Raw genomic sequence first — 17,319 nt, forward strand, 5'->3', positions numbered from 1 at the left:
TAATATCATACTATAGTATGTGTCCTCAAAATTTATAAATAATATCATACTATAGTATGTGACCTAAAAAATGAAAAAATAATTGCATACTATAGTATGTGTCCTAAAAATGTATAAATAATGTCATACTACAGTATGTGTCCAAAAAATGTAAAAATAATATACTACTATAGTATGTGTCCTAAAAATGTATAAATAATATCATATTATAGTATGTGTCCTAAAAATGTATAAATAATATCATACTAAGGTATGTGTCCTAAAAATGTATAAATAATATCATACTAAGGTGTGTGTCCTAAAAATGTATAAATAATATCATACTATAGTATGTGTCCTAAAAAATGTTAAAAAAATTGCATACTATACTATGTGTCCTAAAAATGTATAAATAATATCATACTAAGGTATGTGTCCTAAAAATGTATAAATAATATCATACTAAGGTATGTGTCCTAAAAATGTATAAATAATATCATACTATAGTATGTGTCCTAAAAATGTATAAATAATATCATACTTTAGTATGTGTCCAAAAAATGTAAAAATAATATCATACTATAGTATGTGTCCTCAAAATTTATAAATAATATCATACTATAGTATGTGTCCTAAAAAATGTAAAAATAATTGCATACTATAGTATGTGTCCTAAAAATGTATAAATAATGTCATACTACAGTATGTGTCCTAAAAATGTATAAATAATATCATACTAAGGTATGTGTCCTAAAAATGTATAAATAATATCATATTATAGTATGTGTCCTAAAAATGTATAAATAATATCATAGTACAGTATGTGTCCTAAAAATGTATAAATAATATCATACTAAGGTATGTGTCCTAAAAATGTATAAATAATATCATACTTTAGTATGTGTCCAAAAAATGTAAAAATAATATCATACTATAGTATGTGTCCTAAAAATGTATAAATAATATCATATTATAGTATGTGTCCTAAAAATGTATAAATAATATCATACTACAGTATGTGTCCTAAAAATGTATAAATAATTGCATACTATAGTATGTGTCCTAAAAATGTATAAATAATATCATATTATAGTATGTATCCTAAAAATGTATAAATAATATCATACTAAGGTATGTGTCCTAAAAATGTATAAATAATATCATATTATAGTATGTGTCCTAAAAATGTATAAATAATATCATACTAAGGTATGTGTCCTAAAAATGTATAAATAATATCATACTTTAGTATGTGTCCAAAAAATGTAAAAATAATATCATACTATAGTATGTGTCCTAAAAATGTATAAATAATATCATATTATAGTATGTGTCCTAAAAATGTATAAATAATATCATACTAAGGTATGTGTCCTAAAAATGTATAAATAATATCATATTATAGTATGTGTCCTAAAAATGTATAAATAATATCATACTAAGGTATGTGTCCTAAAAATGTATAAATAATATCATACTAAGGTATGTGTCCTAAAAATGTATAAATAATATCATACTACAGTATGTGTCCTAAAAATGTATAAATAATTGTATACTATAGTATGTGTCCTAAAAATGTATAAATAATATCATATTATAGTATGTGTCCTAAAAATGTATAAATAATATCATACTAAGGTATGTGTCCTAAAAATGTATAAATAATATCATACTAAGGTATGTGTCCTAAAAATGTATAAATAATATCATACTATTGTATGTGTCCTAAAAATGTATAAATAATATCATACTTTAGTATGTGTCCAAAAAATGTAAAAATAATATCATACTATAGTATGTGTCCTCAAAATTTATAAATAATATCATACTATAGTATGTGACCTAAAAAATGTAAAAATAATTGCATACTATAGTATGTGTCCTAAAAATGTATAAATAATGTCATACTACAGTATGTGTCCAAAAAATGTAAAAATAATATACTACTATAGTATGTGTCCTAAAAATGTATAAATAATATCATATTATAGTATGTGTCCTAAAAATGTATAAATAATATCATACTAAGGTATGTGTCCTAAAAATGTATAAATAATATCATATTATAGTATGTGTCCTAAAAATGTATAAATAATATCATACTACAGTATGTGTCCTAAAAATGTATAAATAATATCATACTAAGGTATGTGTCCTAAAAATGTATAAATAATATCATACTTTATTATGTGTCCAAAAAATGTAAAAATAATATCATACTATAGTATGTGTCCTAAAAATGTATAAATAATATCATATTATAGTATGTGTCCTAAAAATGTATGAATAATATCATACTACAGTATGTGTCCTAAAGATGTATACATAATTGCATACTATATTATGTGTCCTAAAAATGTATAAATAATATCATACTAAGGTATGTGTCCTAAAAATGTATAAATAATATCATACTAACGTAATTGTCCTAAAAATGTATAAATAATATCATACTAAGGTATGTGTCCTAAAAATGTATAAATAATATCATACTATAGTATGTGTCCTAAAAATGTATAAATAATATCATACTTTAGTATGTGTCCAAAAAATGTAAAAATAATATCATACTATAGTATGTGTCCTCAAAATGTATAAATAATATCATACTATAGTATGTGTCCTAAAAAATGTAAAAATAATTGCATACTATAGTATGTGTCCTAAAAATGTATAAATAATGTCATACTACAGTATGTGTCCTAAAAATGTATAAATAATATCATGCTAAGGTATGTGTCCTAAAAATGTATAAATAATATCATATTATAGTATGTGTCCTAAAAATGTATAAATAATATCATACTACAGTATGTGTCCTAAAAATGTATAAATAATATCATACTAAGGTATGTGTCCTAAAAATGTATAAATAATATCATACTTTAGTATGTGTCCAAAAAATGTAAAAATAATATCATACTATAGTATGTGTCCTAAAAATGTATAAATAATATCATATTATAGTATGTGTCCTAAAAATGTATAAATAATGTCATACTAAGGTATGTGTCCTAAAAATGTATAAATAATATCATATTATAGTATGTGTCCTAAAAATGTATAAATAATATCATACTAAGGTATGTGTCCTAAAAATGTAAAAATAATATCATACTAAGGTATGTGTCCTAAAAATGTATAAATAATATCATACTATAGTATGTGTCCTAAAAATGTATAAATAATATCATACTTTAGTATGTGACCAAAAAATGTAAAAATAAAATCATACTGTAGTATGTGTCCTCAAAATTTATAAACAATATCATACTATAGTATGTGTCCTAAAAAATGTAAAAATAATTGCATACTATAGTATGTGTCCTAAAAATGTATAAATAATGTCATACTACAGTATGTGTCCTAAAAATGTATAAATAATATCATACTAAGGTATGTGTCCTAAAAATGTATAAATAATATCATATTATAGTATGTGTCCTAAGAATGTATAAATAATATCATACTACAGTATGTGTCCTAAAAATGTATAAATAATTGCATACTATAGTATGTGTCCTAAAAATGTATAAATAATATCATACTAAGGTATGTGTCATAAAAATGTATAAATAATATCATATTATAGTATGTGTCCTAAAAATGTATAAATAATATCATACCAAGGTATGTGTCCTAAAAATGTATAAATAATATCATACTAAGGTATGTGTCCTAAAAATGTATAAATAATATCATACTATAGTATGTGTCCTAAAAAATGTTAAAAAAATTGCATACTATACGATGTGTCCTAAAAATGTATAAATAATATCATACTAAGGTAATTGTCCTAAAAATGTATAAATAATATCATACTAAGGTATGTGTCCTAAAAATGTATAAATAATGTCAAACTACAGTATGTGTCCTAAAAATGTATAAATAATATCATATTATAGTATGTGTCCTAAAAAATGTTGAAAAAATTGCATACTATACTATGTGTCCTAAAAATGTATAAATAATATCATACTAAGGTATGTGTCCTAAAAATGTATAAATAATATCATACTTTAGTATGTGTCCAAAAAATGTAAAAATAATATCATACTATAGTATGTGTCCTAAAAATGTATAAATAATATCATATTATAGTATGTGTCCTAAAAATGTATAAATAATATCATACTACAGTATGTGTCCTAAAAATGTATAAATAATATCATACTTTAGTATGTGTCCAAAAAATGTAAAAATAATATCATACTATTGTATGTGTCCTAAAAATGTATAAATAATATCAATTTATAGTATGTGTCCTAAAAATGTATAAATAATATCATACTAAGGTATGTGTCCTAAAAATGTATAAATAATATCATATTATAGTATGTGTCCTAAAAATGTATAAATAATATCATACTAAGGTATGTGTCCTAAAAATGTATAAATAATATCATACTAAGGTATGTGTCCTAAAAATGTATAAATAATATCATACTATAGTATGTGTCCTAAAAAAGGTTAAAAAAATTGCATACTATACTATGTGTCCTAAAAATGTATAAATAATATCATACTAAGGTATGTGTCCTAAAAATGTATAAATAATATCATACTAAGGTATGTGTCCTAAAAATGTATAAATAATATCATATTATAGTATGTGTCCTAAGAATGTATAAATAATATCATACTACAGTATGTGTCCTAAAAATGTATAAATAATTGCATACTATAGTATGTGTCCTAAAGATGTATAAATAATATCATACTAAGGTATGTGTCATAAAAATGTATAAATAATATCATATTATAGTATGTGTCCTAAAAATGTATAAATAATATCATACCAAGGTATGTGTCCTAAAAATGTATAAATAATATCATACTAAGGTATGTGTCCTAAAAATGTATAAATAATATCATACTATAGTATGTGTCCTAAAAAATGTTAAAAAAAATTGCATACTATACAATGTGTCCTAAAAATGTATAAATAATATCATACTAAGGTAATTGTCCTAAAAATGTATAAATAATGTCAAACTACAGTATGTGTCCTAAAAATGTAAAAATAATATCATACTATAGTATGTGTCCTAAAAATGTATAAATAATATCATATTATAGTATGTGTCCAAAAAATGTATAAATAATATCATACTACAGTATGTGTCCTAAAAATGTATAAATAACATCATACTTTAGTATGTGTCCAAAAAATGTAAAAATAATATCATACTATAGTATGTGTCCTAAAAATGTATAAATAATATCATATTATAGTATGTGTCCTAAAAATGTATAAATAATATCATACTAAGGTATGTGTCCTAAAAATGTATAAATAATATCATATTATAGTATGTGTCCTAAAAATGTATAAATAATATCATACTATAGTATGTGTCCTAAAAAATGTTAAAAAATTGCATACTATACTATGTGTCCTAAAAATGTATAAATAATATCATACTAAGGTATGTGTCCTAAAAATGTATAAATAATATCATACTAAGGTATGTGTCCTAAAAATGTATAAATAATATCATACTAAGGTATGTGTCCTAAAAATGTATAAATAATATCATACTAAGGTATGTGTCCTAAAAATTTATAAATAATATCATACTATAGTATGTGTCCTAAAAAATGTTAAAAAATTGCATACTATACTATGTGTCCTAAAAATGTATAAATAATATCATACTAAGGTATGTGTCCTAAAAATGTATAAATAATATCATACTAAGGTATGTGTCCTAAAAATGTATAAATAATATCATACTATAGTATGTGTCCTAAAAATGTATAAATAATATCATACTTTAGTATGTGTCCAAAAAATGTAAAAATAATATCATACTATAGTATGTGTCTTCAAAATTTATAAATAATATCATACTATAGTATGTGTCCTAAAAAATGTAAAAATAATTGCATACTATAGTATGTGTCCTAAAAATGTATAAATAATGTCATACTACAGTATGTGTCCTAAAAATGTATAAATAATATCATACTAAGGTATGTGTCCTAAAAATGTATAAATAATATCATACTTTAGTATGTGTCCAAAAAATGTAAAAATAATATCATACTATAGTATGTGTCCTAAAAATGTATAAATAATATCATATTATAGTATGTGTCCTAAAAATGTATAAATAATATCATACTACAGTATGTGTCCTAAAAATGTATAAATAATATCATATTATAGTATGTGTCCTAAAAATGTATAAATAATATCATACTAAGGTATGTGTCCTAAAAATGTATAAATAATATCATATTATAGTATGTGTCCTAAAAATGTATAAATAATATCATACTAAGGTATGTGTCCTAAAAATGTATAAATAATATCATACTAAGGTATGTGTCCTAAAAATGTATAAATAATATCATACTATTGTATGTGTCCTAAAAATGTATAAATAATATCATACTTTAGTATGTGTCCAAAAAATGTAAAAATAATATCATACTATAGTATGTGTCCTCAAAATTTATAAATAATATCATACTATAGTATGTGACCTAAAAAATGTAAAAATAATTGCATACTATAGTATGTGTCCTAAAAATGTATAAATAATGTCATACTACAGTATGTGTCCAAAAAATGTAAAAATAATATACTACTATAGTATGTGTCCTAAAAATGTATAAATAATATCATATTATAGTATGTGTCCTAAAAATGTATAAATAATATCATACTAAGGTATGTGTCCTAAAAATGTATAAATAATATCATATTATAGTATGTGTCCTAAAAATGTATAAATAATATCATACTACAGTATGTGTCCTAAAAATGTATAAATAATATCATACTAAGGTATGTGTCCTAAAAATGTATAAATAATATCATACTTTATTATGTGTCCAAAAAATGTAAAAATAATATCATACTATAGTATGTGTCCTAAAAATGTATAAATAATATCATATTATAGTATGTGTCCTAAAAATGTATGAATAATATCATACTACAGTATGTGTCCTAAAGATGTATACATAATTGCATACTATATTATGTGTCCTAAAAATGTATAAATAATATCATACTAAGGTATGTGTCCTAAAAATGTATAAATAATATCATACTAACGTAATTGTCCTAAAAATGTATAAATAATATCATACTAAGGTATGTGTCCTAAAAATGTATAAATAATATCATACTATAGTATGTGTCCTAAAAATGTATAAATAATATCATACTAAGGTATGTGTCCTAAAAATGTATAAATAATATCATACTAAGGTATGTGTCCTAAAAATGTATAAATAATATCATACTATAGTATGTGTCCTAAAAATGTATAAATAATATCATACTTTAGTATGTGTCCAAAAAATGTAAAAATAATATCATACTATAGTATGTGTCCTCAAAATGTATAAATAATATCATACTATAGTATGTGTCCTAAAAAATGTAAAAATAATTGCATACTATAGTATGTGTCCTAAAAATGTATAAATAATGTCATACTACAGTATGTGTCCTAAAAATGTATAAATAATATCATGCTAAGGTATGTGTCCTAAAAATGTATAAATAATATCATATTATAGTATGTGTCCTAAAAATGTATAAATAATATCATACTACAGTATGTGTCCTAAAAATGTATAAATAATATCATACTAAGGTATGTGTCCTAAAAATGTATAAATAATATCATACTTTAGTATGTGTCCAAAAAATGTAAAAATAATATCATACTATAGTATGTGTCCTAAAAATGTATAAATAATATCATATTATAGTATGTGTCCTAAAAATGTATAAATAATGTCATACTAAGGTATGTGTCCTAAAAATGTATAAATAATATCATATTATAGTATGTGTCCTAAAAATGTATAAATAATATCATACTAAGGTATGTGTCCTAAAAATGTAAAAATAATATCATACTAAGGTATGTGTCCTAAAAATGTATAAATAATATCATACTATAGTATGTGTCCTAAAAATGTATAAATAATATCATACTTTAGTATGTGACCAAAAAATGTAAAAATAAAATCATACTGTAGTATGTGTCCTCAAAATTTATAAACAATATCATACTATAGTATGTGTCCTAAAAAATGTAAAAATAATTGCATACTATAGTATGTGTCCTAAAAATGTATAAATAATGTCATACTACAGTATGTGTCCTAAAAATGTATAAATAATATCATACTAAGGTATGTGTCCTAAAAATGTATAAATAATATCATATTATAGTATGTGTCCTAAGAATGTATAAATAATATCATACTACAGTATGTGTCCTAAAAATGTATAAATAATTGCATACTATAGTATGTGTCCTAAAAATGTATAAATAATATCATACTAAGGTATGTGTCATAAAAATGTATAAATAATATCATATTATAGTATGTGTCCTAAAAATGTATAAATAATATCATACCAAGGTATGTGTCCTAAAAATGTATAAATAATATCATACTAAGGTATGTGTCCTAAAAATGTATAAATAATATCATACTATAGTATGTGTCCTAAAAAATGTTAAAAAAATTGCATACTATACGATGTGTCCTAAAAATGTATAAATAATATCATACTAAGGTAATTGTCCTAAAAATGTATAAATAATATCATACTAAGGTATGTGTCCTAAAAATGTATAAATAATGTCAAACTACAGTATGTGTCCTAAAAATGTATAAATAATATCATATTATAGTATGTGTCCTAAAAAATGTTGAAAAAATTGCATACTATACTATGTGTCCTAAAAATGTATAAATAATATCATACTAAGGTATGTGTCCTAAAAATGTATAAATAATATCATACTTTAGTATGTGTCCAAAAAATGTAAAAATAATATCATACTATAGTATGTGTCCTAAAAATGTATAAATAATATCATATTATAGTATGTGTCCTAAAAATGTATAAATAATATCATACTACAGTATGTGTCCTAAAAATGTATAAATAATATCATACTTTAGTATGTGTCCAAAAAATGTAAAAATAATATCATACTATTGTATGTGTCCTAAAAATGTATAAATAATATCAATTTATAGTATGTGTCCTAAAAATGTATAAATAATATCATACTAAGGTATGTGTCCTAAAAATGTATAAATAATATCATATTATAGTATGTGTCCTAAAAATGTATAAATAATATCATACTAAGGTATGTGTCCTAAAAATGTATAAATAATATCATACTAAGGTATGTGTCCTAAAAATGTATAAATAATATCATACTATAGTATGTGTCCTAAAAAAGGTTAAAAAAATTGCATACTATACTATGTGTCCTAAAAATGTATAAATAATATCATACTAAGGTATGTGTCCTAAAAATGTATAAATAATATCATACTAAGGTATGTGTCCTAAAAATGTATAAATAATATCATATTATAGTATGTGTCCTAAGAATGTATAAATAATATCATACTACAGTATGTGTCCTAAAAATGTATAAATAATTGCATACTATAGTATGTGTCCTAAAGATGTATAAATAATATCATACTAAGGTATGTGTCATAAAAATGTATAAATAATATCATATTATAGTATGTGTCCTAAAAATGTATAAATAATATCATACCAAGGTATGTGTCCTAAAAATGTATAAATAATATCATACTAAGGTATGTGTCCTAAAAATGTATAAATAATATCATACTATAGTATGTGTCCTAAAAAATGTTAAAAAAAATTGCATACTATACAATGTGTCCTAAAAATGTATAAATAATATCATACTAAGGTAATTGTCCTAAAAATGTATAAATAATGTCAAACTACAGTATGTGTCCTAAAAATGTAAAAATAATATCATACTATAGTATGTGTCCTAAAAATGTATAAATAATATCATATTATAGTATGTGTCCAAAAAATGTATAAATAATATCATACTACAGTATGTGTCCTAAAAATGTATAAATAACATCATACTTTAGTATGTGTCCAAAAAATGTAAAAATAATATCATACTATAGTATGTGTCCTAAAAATGTATAAATAATATCATATTATAGTATGTGTCCTAAAAATGTATAAATAATATCATACTAAGGTATGTGTCCTAAAAATGTATAAATAATATCATATTATAGTATGTGTCCTAAAAATGTATAAATAATATCATACTATAGTATGTGTCCTAAAAAATGTTAAAAAATTGCATACTATACTATGTGTCCTAAAAATGTATAAATAATATCATACTAAGGTATGTGTCCTAAAAATGTATAAATAATATCATACTAAGGTATGTGTCCTAAAAATGTATAAATAATATCATACTAAGGTATGTGTCCTAAAAATGTATAAATAATATCATACTAAGGTATGTGTCCTAAAAATTTATAAATAATATCATACTATAGTATGTGTCCTAAAAAATGTTAAAAAATTGCATACTATACTATGTGTCCTAAAAATGTATAAATAATATCATACTAAGGTATGTGTCCTAAAAATGTATAAATAATATCATACTAAGGTATGTGTCCTAAAAATGTATAAATAATATCATACTATAGTATGTGTCCTAAAAATGTATAAATAATATCATACTTTAGTATGTGTCCAAAAAATGTAAAAATAATATCATACTATAGTATGTGTCTTCAAAATTTATAAATAATATCATACTATAGTATGTGTCCTAAAAAATGTAAAAATAATTGCATACTATAGTATGTGTCCTAAAAATGTATAAATAATGTCATACTACAGTATGTGTCCTAAAAATGTATAAATAATATCATACTAAGGTATGTGTCCTAAAAATGTATAAATAATATCATACTTTAGTATGTGTCCAAAAAATGTAAAAATAATATCATACTATAGTATGTGTCCTAAAAATGTATAAATAATATCATATTATAGTATGTGTCCTAAAAATGTATAAATAATATCATACTACAGTATGTGTCCTAAAAATGTATAAATAATATCATATTATAGTATGTGTCCTAAAAATGTATAAATAATATCATACTAAGGTATGTGTCCTAAAAATGTATAAATAATATCATATTATAGTATGTGTCCTAAAAATGTATAAATAATATCATACTAAGGTATGTGTCCTAAAAATGTATAAATAATATCATACTTTAGTATGTGTCCAAAAAATGTAAAAATAATATCATACTATAGTATGTGTCCTAAAAGTGTATAAATAATATCATATTATAGTATGTGTCCTAAAAATGTATAAATAATATCATATTATAGTATGTGTCCTAAAAATGTATAAATAATATCATACTAAGGTATGTGTCCTAAAAATGTATAAATAATATCATACTACAGTATGTGTCCTAAAAATGCATAAATAATATCATACTTTAGTATGTGTCCAAAAAATGTAAAAATAATATCATACTATAGTATGTGTCCTAAAAATGTATAAATAATATCATATTATAGTATGTGTCCTAAAAATGTATAAATAATATCATACTAAGGTATGTGTCTTAAAAATGTATAAATAATATCATATTATAGTATGTGTCCTTAAAATGTATAAATAATATCATACTAAGGTATGTGTCCTAAAAATGTATAAATAATATCATACTAAGGTATGTGTCCTAAAAATGTATAAATAATATCATACTATAGTATGTGTCCTAAAAAATGTTAAAAAAAATTGCATACTATACTATGTGTCCTAAAAATGTATAAATAATATCATACTAAGGTATGTGTCCTAAAAATGTATAAATAATATCATACTAAGGTATGTGTCCTAAAAATGTATAAATAATATCATACTATAGTATGTGTCCTAAAAATGTATAAATAATATCATACTTTAGTATGTGTCCAAAAAATGTAAAAATTATATCATACTATAGTATGTGTCCTCAAAATTTATAAATAATATCATGCTATAGTATGTGTCCTAAAAAATGTAAAAATAATTGCATACTATAGTATGTGTCCTAAAAATGTATAAATAATGTCAAACTACAGTATGTGTCCTAAAAATGTATAAATAATATCATACTAAGGTATGTGTCCTAAAAATGTATAAATAATATCATATTATAGTAAGTGTCCTAAAAATGTATAAATAAAATCATACTACAGTATGTGTCCTAAAAATGTATAAATAATATCATACTAAGGTATGTGTCCTAAAAATGTATAAATAATATCATACTTTAGTATGTGTCCAAAAAATGTAAAAATAATATCATACTATAGTATGTGTCCTAAAAATGTATAAATAATATCATATTATAGTATGTGTCCTAAAAATGTATAAATAATATCATACTATAGTATGTGTCCTAAAAATGTATAAATAATATCATACTAAGGTATGTGTCCTAAAAATGTATAAATAATATCATAGTTTAGTATGTGTCCAAAAAATGTAAAAATAATATCATACTATAGTATGTGTCCTAAAATGTATAAATAATACCATATTATAGTATGTGTCCTAAAAATGTATAAATAATATCATACTAAGGTATGTGTCCTAAAAATGTATTAATAATATCATACTAAGGTATGTGTCCTAAAAATGTATAAATAATATCATACTAAGGTATGTGTCCTAAAAATGTATAAATAATATCATACTATAGTATGTGTCCTAAAAAATGTAAAAATAATTGCATACTATAGTATGTGTCCTAAAAATGTATAAATAATGTCATACTACAGTATGTGTCCTAAAAATGTATAAATAATATCATACTAAGGTATGTGTCCTAAAAATGTATAAATAATATCATACTTTAGTATGTGTCCAAAAAATGTAAAAATAATATCATACTATAGTATGTGTCCTAAAAATGTATAAATAATATCATATTATAGTATGTGTCCTAAAAATGTATAAATAATATCATACTACATTATGTGTCCTAAAAATGTATAAATAATACCATATTATAGTATGTGTCCTAAAAATGTATAAATAATATCATATTATATTATGTGTCCTAAAAATGTATAAATAATATCATACCAAGGTATGTCTCCTAAAAATGTATAAATAATATCATATTATAGTATGTGTCCTAAAAATGTATAAATAATATCATACTAAGGTATGTGTCCTAAAAATGTATAAATAATATCATACTTTAGTATGTGTCCAAAAAATGTAAAAATAATATCATACTATAGTATGTGTCCTAAAAAATGTAAAAATAATTGCATACTATAGTATGTGTCCTAAAAATGTATAAATAATGTCATACTACAGTATGTGTCCTAAAAATGTATAAATAATATCATACTAAGGTATGTATCCTAAAAATGTATAAATAATATCATACTTTAGTATGTGTCCAAAAAATGTAAAAATAATATCATACTATAGTATGTGTCCTAAAAATGTATAAATAATATCATATTATAGTATCTGTCCTAAAAATGTATAAATAATATCATACTAAGGTATGTGTCCTAAAAATGTATAAATAATATCATACTAAGGTATGTGTCCTAAAAATGTATAAATAATATCATACTAAGGTATGTGTCCTAAAAATGTATAAATAATATCATACTATAGTATGTGTCCTAAAAAATGTAAAAATAATTGCATACTATGGTATGTGTCCTAAAAATGTATAAATAATGTCATACTACAGTATGTGTCCTAAAAATGTATAAATAATATCATACTAAGGTGTGTCCTAAAAATGTATAAATAATATCATACTTTAGTATGTGTCCAAAAAATGTAAAAATAATATCATACTATAGTATGTGTCCTAAAAATGTATAAATAATATCATATTATAGTATGTGTCGTAAAAATGTATACATAATATCATACTACAGTATGTGTCCTAAAAATGTATAAATAATATAATATTATAGTATGTGTCCTAAAATGTATAAATAATATCATACTAAGGTATGTGTCCTAAAAATGTATAAATAATATCATATTATAGTATGTGTCCTAAAAATGTATAAATAATATCATACTAAGGTATGTGTCCTAAAAATGTATAAATAATATCATACTTTAGTATGTGTCCAAAAAATGTAAAAATAATATCATACTATAGTATGTGTCCTAAAATGTATAAATAATATCATATTATAGTATGTGTCCTAAAAATGTATAAATAATATCATACTATAGTATGTGTCCTAAAAATGTATAAATAATATCATACTAAGGTATGTGTCCTAAAAATGTATAAATAATATCATAGTTTAGTATGTGTCCAAAAAATGTAAAAATAATATCATACTATAGTATGTGTCCTAAAATGTATAAATAATATCATATTATAGTATGTGTCCTAAAAATGTATAAATAATATCATACTAAGGTATGTGTCCTAAAAATGTATAAATAATATCATACTAAGGTATGTGTCCTAAAAATGTATAAATAATATCATACTAAGGTATGTGTCCTAAAAATGTATAAATAATATCGTACTATAGTATGTGTCCTAAAAAATGTAAAAATAATTGCATACTATAGTATGTGTCCTAAAAATGTATAAATAATGTCATACTACAGTATGTGTCCTAAAAATGTATAAATAATATCATACTAAGGTATGTGTCCTAAAAATGTATAATTAATATCACACTTTAGTATGTGTCCAAAAAATGTAAAAATAATATCATACTATAGTATGTGTCCTAAAAATGTATAAATAATATCATATTATAGTATGTGTCCTAAAAATGTATAAATAATATCATACTACATAATGTGTCCTAAAAATGTATAAATAATATCATATTATAGTATGTGTCCTGAAAATGTATAAATAATATCATATTATATTATGTGTCCTAAAAATGTATAAATAATATCATACTAAGGTATGTCTCCTAAAAATGTATAAATAATATCATATTATAGTATGTGTCCTACAAATGTATAAATAATATCATACTAAGGTATGTGTCCTAAAAATGTATAAATAATATCATACTTTAGTATGTGTCCAAAAAATGTAAAAATAATATCATACTATAGTATGTGTCCTAAAAAATGTAAAAATAATTGCATACTATAGTATGTGTCCTAAAAATGTATAAATAATGTCATACTACAGTATGTGTCCTAAAAATGTATAAATAATATCATACTAAGGTATGTGTCCTAAAAATGTATAAATAATATCATACTTTAGTATGTGTCCAAAAAATGTAAAAATAATATAATACTATAGTATGTGTCCTAAAAATGTATAAATAATATCATATTATAGTATCTGTCGTAAAAATGTATAAATAATATCATACTAAGGTATGTGTCCTAAAAATGTATAAATAATATCATACTAAGGTATGTGTCCTAAAAATGTATAAATAATATCATACTAAGGTATGTGTCCTAAAAATGTATAAATAATATCATACTATAGTATGTGTCCTAAAAAATGTAAAAATAATTGCATACTATGGTATGTGTCCTAAAAATGTATAAATAATGTCATACTACAGTATGTGTCCTAAAAATGTTTAAATAATATCACACTTTAGTATGTGTCCAAAAAATGTAAAAATAATATCATACTATAGTATGTGTCCTAAAAATGTATAAATAATATCATATTATAGTATGTGTCCTAAAAATGTATAAATAATATCATACTACATAATGTGTCCTAAAAATGTATAAATAATATCATATTATAGTATGTGTCCTAAAAATGTATAAATAATATCATATTATATTCTGTGTCCTAAAAATGTATAAATAATATCATACTAAGGTATGTCTCCTAAAAATGTATAAATAATATCATATTATAGTATGTGTCCTACAAATGTATAAATAATATCATACTAAGGTATGTGTCCTAAAAATGTATAAATAATATCATACTTTAGTATGTGTCCAAAAAATGTAAAAATAATATCATACTATAGTATGTGTCCTAAAAAATGTAAAAATAATTGCATACTATAGTATGTGTCCTAAAAATGTATAAATAATGTCATACTACAGTATGTGTCCTAAAAATGTATAAATAATATCATACTAAGGTATGTGTCCTAAAAATGTATAAATAATATCATACTTTAGTATGTGTCCAAAAAATGTAAAAATAATATAATACTATAGTATGTGTCCTAAAAATGTATAAATAATATCATATTATAGTATCTGTCGTAAAAATGTATAAATAATATCATACTAAGGTATGTGTCCTAAAAATGTATAAATAATATCATACTAAGGTATGTGTCCTAAAAATGTATAAATAATATCATACTAAGGTATGTGTCCTAAAAATGTATAAATAATATCATACTATAGTATGTGTCCTAAAAAATGTAAAAATAATTGCATACTATGGTATGTGTCCTAAAAATGTATAAATAATGTCATACTACAGTATGTGTCCTAAAAATGTATAAATAATATCATACTAAGGTGCATCCTAAAAATGTATAAATAATATCATACTTTAGTATGTGTCCAAAAAATGTAAAAATAATATCATACTATAGTATGTGTCCTAAAAATGTATAAATAATATCATATTATAGTATGTGTCGTAAAAATGTATACATAATATCATACTACAGTATGTGTCCTAAAAATGTATAAATAATATCATACTACAGTATGTGTCCTAAAAATGTATAAATAATATCATACTAAGGTATGTGTCCTAAAAATGTATAAATAATATCATACTACAGTATGTGTCCTAAAAATGTATAAATAATATCATATTATAGTATGTGTCGTAAAAATGTATAAATAATATCATATTATAGTATGTGTCCTAAAAATGTATAAATAATATCATACTACAGTATGTGTCCTAAAAATGTATAAATAATATCATACTAAGGTATGTGTCCTAAAAATGTATAAATAATATCATACTTTAGTATGTGTCCTAAAAATGTATAAATAATATCATACTAAGGTATGTGTCCTAAAAATGTATAAATAATATCATACTAAGGTATGTGTCCTAAAAATGTATAAATAATATCATACTATAGTATGTGTCCTAAAAAATGTAAAAATAATTGCATACTATGGTATGTGTCCTAAAAATGTATAAATAATGTCATACTACAGTATGTGTCCTAAAAATGTATAAATAATATCATACTAAGGTGCATCCTAAAAATGTATAAATAATATCATACTTTAGTATGTGTCCAAAAAATGTAAAAATAATATCATACTATAGTATGTGTCCTAAAAATGTATAAATAATATCATATTATAGTATGTGTCGTAAAAATGTATACATAATATCATACTACAGTATGTGTCCTAAAAATGTATAAATAATATAATATTATAGTATGTGTCCTAAAAATGTATAAATAATATCATACTAAGGTATGTGTCCTAAAAATGTATAAATAATATCATATTATAGTAT

The sequence above is a fragment of the Nothobranchius furzeri genome, chromosome 18, assembly GCF_043380555.1.
Source record: "Nothobranchius furzeri strain GRZ-AD chromosome 18, NfurGRZ-RIMD1, whole genome shotgun sequence".
NCBI classification, from domain to species: Eukaryota; Metazoa; Chordata; class Actinopteri; order Cyprinodontiformes; family Nothobranchiidae; genus Nothobranchius; species Nothobranchius furzeri.